Here is a 4,730-nt window from a genome sequence, read left to right as displayed (position 1 = left end):
TTTGAACTCGGAATTGGGCAGGTCCATCTCTTTCCTAACACAGTGAGCTCAAATCTCTGTGCTAAGGGGGCAGTGGACCGAGAGTGAAACTGTCTAACCGGGGTCTACGGCAAGGTCCAACATGGCTACAAGAGTCTAAGCATCTACTCCACATCAGAATAGGTTTGTCATTATCTTTATTCCTTGCTCTGTGGCAACTATGCCACAAGTCAGCTTCTCAGCTCAATAGCAAGAGGGCTTCATGCTGCGGCAGAACACAGCACCAGCCTTGAGACTTCATTTCAGCTCACAGGACACTTCAAGGCACGTGGCACAAAGCCTATGCTCCACATGGTTCCATAAGAAGCAATTTGCTGTTTAAAAAAATAATAATATCCTACCTTCCATATTATCATTCCCTTGAGCAGTAAAAATCCTTTTATGTTAGGGGAAAGTCAGCTGGGGATTCTGTTTCTTTTTCTCTCTCTCTCTCTCTCCCTGTAAGCCTTTTGTATGAGACTATGTAGATCCAAACCTGCAGTCGCAGCACTTGGGAGGCTGAGACAAGAGCGTTGTAAGTTCAAGGCAGCCTGTGCCGAATAGCCAGACCCTGTCTCAAAACACCAATAGCATCCGAGGTGAGTGGAAGCCTTTCTTAAAAGTTGATTTTTTTTTTTTTTTAAGAACTAAATTTGGAAGCCTTTCTTCCACCAGCAAGTACAAGTAGCTGGCCTGCAATGAGACTGCACTGCCACCAGGGAACAGCAATTCCCCAGCATTGGGCTAATAAATGTTTAAAGAGCTCAGTCAGCTCGTTCAAAAATAATAGCATCCATTACATTTGCCAAGTAAAAGCACAAGCCTGTTTCTAATTACCATATTTTAAAAGTCTAACTTCACTTATTGGCCAGACATTGAACTATTTTTAAAAAGTGGTTTGTTTGGTTTTTCTTTTTTCTCTCTCTCTCTCTTAGAATGTGGGGCAATATGAATGCAATGAGGAAAGGGGCACAACTGCACAGTTTAATCCTTATAAATATTTGGTTCATAAAGTTTGTGTTTGTGAACCGTGAGCTGCAAGCCAGTAAGCAATCTCAGCGCTATTGCCTTTGTGTGGAGGTTGTAAATGGTAGCGTGACGTCTGCAGTAGTATGTGCTTTTTGAGGCCAGAGGCTTCGCTGCAAATTTGAAAACAGTCAACACAGTTTGTAGGAATGTGGCTAGTCTGACTGCACACACCTTACACAGACATGCTGAAAGATCCTGGATTAAAAGGCAGTGCTCGAGAGTGTGTATGCATGTGTGTGCGTGTGCGTGTGCGTGTGCATGTGCGTGTGCATGTGTGTGTGTGTGTGTGTGTGTGTGTGTGTGTGTGTGTGTGTGTGTGTGTGTGTTATTCCTGCATGTCCAGGGGCAAGGTAGACTAAAAGAGGCAGCTGAGTGGGAATGGGGCAAGAGGAAATTGTCACAGCTAATCAGCCCTGTTAAATCAGCTCCTGGCATCTTCTGCTCTGCTTAGTGTTGGACTCCTGCCTGGTCTCTCTGGCTACTTTTCTCTGGTTCTCCTCCTACTCCAAAGTATAAGTGCTCAGCTATATCAAGCTGCTGAGTTGTAACTTTGTCCCTCGGCCACCTGGGAGAGTTATTTTTATCCAAGTTGTAGCCACTCTCTTTCCCTTCCAGCATCAGATGGCTCCCTAGAAGCCTGAGGAATGAGGCCATCCTTTTAATTGGGGTGGTGAGGAAAATACCCTGAAGCAAGCGGAAGGGTAGACATGCCCCGGGTGTATGCTGTGTGACAACCCCCTTTCTGGAGAAGCCATTTGTCCAGCCAGAGCAAAGATGAGAACCTAAAACATGGCGAAAATAAAGATTCTGCACCAGGTGTCACAAAATCTCTTCACCATAGACTGTGTTTTCTGTAATGGCCGGTGACTCCGAGGTGAGGCGCAATTTTACCAGGTGTGGTGATCGGGTTTCTGGCTCTTAGGAAATTAAAAACAGAACAATTTGAGGAAAAATAGGACAAGCTATAGAGATTAGCTATATGGAGAATCAGCTTTTCTCACAGAAAAGCAGGCAACTATCACAGTGAGTGAGCATGAATAGTATGAGCCTCGCCCTAAGGAGAGACATGCTTGAACCCTAAATCACGGCATGGCTATGGATAGCAAATAAACATTGAGGTAACAATCGGGGCTCAGATTCACTAAAGGAAATGAGATCACTATGTTCATTAATGTATCGTGCATGGTTCAGTGCTAGCTCAGGTTCTGGACCCAAATACATCATCCAAATCCTCGTTCAGGGCTGGGGAAAGGGAATGTAGATCCCCTCCTGCCTCTACCTGCCAGTGCCAGGATCGAAGGTGTCACCACCACACCTGACAAGACTCGCTTCTTAGTAAAATGCCAAATCAGGACAGAATCAGGCCGTTTCAATTCAGTAAATGTCAAGAATCATGCCAAATGCTCTATGTATTATTTCCTTAAATCAACTTGTCCTTGTGAGGCAGGGAGTGTACATCCTGTTTCCATTTCTCATAGAAAAAAATAGTCTCAGACATTGAAAAACAAGACTCAAGGTTTTTTGTTTGTTTGTTTGTTTGTTGTTTTTTGTTTTTAACAAGAACTCCCCTTTATTTGGCTTTTAATGTTGCTGTTTGTGAGTTGGTGAAAATACCTACCTCAGAAACTGGTTAAGAGCAAGCCTGTTTTCCCCCTCTCCCTCTCCCCTTGACAAGACATTTTGTTTAAAATATGTTCTTATACACCTGCACCTCTCCACTGTTTCTAAAAGATAAAAAAAAAACAAACAAAACCCTGCTAGGTTTGATTTGCTTTGGTCTGTTTTAGACTATAGATCACCTGCTGTTCCCAAAGAACTTGTGTGTGTGTGTGTGTGTGTGTGAGAGAGAGAGAGAGAGAGAGAGAGAGAGAGAGAGAGAGAGAGAGAGAGAGAGAGAGAGAGAGACAGAGAGAGAGAGAGAGACAGAGAGAGAGAGACAGAGACAGAGAGACAGAGACACACACAGAGAGAGACAGAGACAGAGAGACAGAGACAGAGAGAGAGACAGAGAGAGACAGAGAGACAGAGAGAAGGAGAGAGAGAGAGAGAGAGAGAGAGAGAGAGAGAGAGAGAGAGAGAGAGCACCTATAACCTGACAATTTTTGCCAAGAACAGAAGAAGCATTCTTTTCCTGGGATGTCATTTACTATGATCTATGATACAACTGTCCCCTCTTATTTACAGGATATTTTCTAAGACCTCAGTGGACACCCAAAAATTTGGATAGCACCAAAACTTAGGCATTTGATTTGCTTGCTGTACCTATTTCACATAGGATAGTTTAACGTATGGGTTAGGGCACAATAAACGACTATCAGCGTCAACAACAAAGTAGCATGATTGTAAACACACAACCTGATGTCGTGAGCGAGATCACATCAAATTCCTCAGGACTGCACGCAGTTTAAAATGTACAGTTTATTTCTGCAATTGGCTATTTGATCTTTTTAGACCACTTCTGGCCACAGGTAACTGACACTGTGGAGAGGAAAAGTTTGGATAAGAAAATGGCACTACGCTTCCTACAGCAAATTACGTGGCAATAGCCTTTTTGAGTGATAACTGATGAATTAAACATTTTATTTAACAAATAAGGCACCTCATCCCCTGCCTCCTAACAGATGAAAACATTTGGTCCAACACTAAAACTTCAGCGTACTCAGGATGGGCACAGCAGCCCCAGCTCCTTAGGACACTGTAAACCCAACAGTTTTCTGGTCACCACACAGCCTGCCCCTGCTAGGAATGCCATGCCAAGCAAATGTGATGGCTTAAATGTCACTTCTGCTAGAAAATCTTTCCCAGCTACTGTAAACTGCTGAGTCAAGAAATGTTCGAATTTTAGTTTATTCAGATGTTTTGTTTTATTATTTCATTTCTTAAAAGTTTCATCAGCCTCCTTCGGCCTAACTTCTGCTGTCCTTACTCTCATGACCACCTCCACATCCTGACTGACTCGCTGAAAACTAGCTGACTCAATAAAAAAAAAAGGGTGTTGAGATTCTAGAAAGAGCTGGTTGACTGGCCAGCTGGCTGGCTCACTCTGGCTAAAGCACCAGCCAGCGAGAAGGTTGAAATATAGTAGCCTCAGCAGGCTAGGACTGGTTCATTTAAAGGAGACTTTTGAAAGAAAATGGATGGGGGTGAGGAGGGTGTGTGTCTGAATTCTGACAATTCCAGTGAGGTTGATTTTTTTTTTTTATGATTATTAGTTGTTTGAAGAAAATTATGCATTTCCTCTTGTCAGGGTAATGTTGCTCGTCAAACATTTCTAACCCTCCCCCAACTAAGCACAGAGCAGGATCTGTGACAGTACACCAGCCAGTAGCTCAGGCCAACGGGTTATGAGCAGACATAGTCTGAGTCGTTCCCAGACAGGGTCATTCCGTTTGGTTCTTCAATGCCCAGCAGAGAGCCAGTGGCTCTTTTGGTGACAGCCATGGCCACCTATCTTCTGGGTCCTGCAATGGAAGAAGGGTCTTCCCCCACTTCCCTCCTGCCAACCTTTCTTGGACCTATATTGTGAATGAAGAATAGACTTCTCACCCAACATGCTTAATGTGATGAATATTAAATTAATAATGCAGAAGAGTTTAAAGACCTGTACCAACCTCCCATGGATTTCCCAAGTGACATGTCATCGTCTTGGCTTTATCACATGCCTGTTGCTCTATGAGGCTTCT

This window comes from Acomys minous, assembly GCF_964271855.1.
Source record: "Acomys minous genome assembly, chromosome: 10".
NCBI classification, from domain to species: Eukaryota; Metazoa; Chordata; class Mammalia; order Rodentia; family Muridae; genus Acomys; species Acomys minous.
This window is presented reverse-complemented; position numbering follows the sequence as displayed.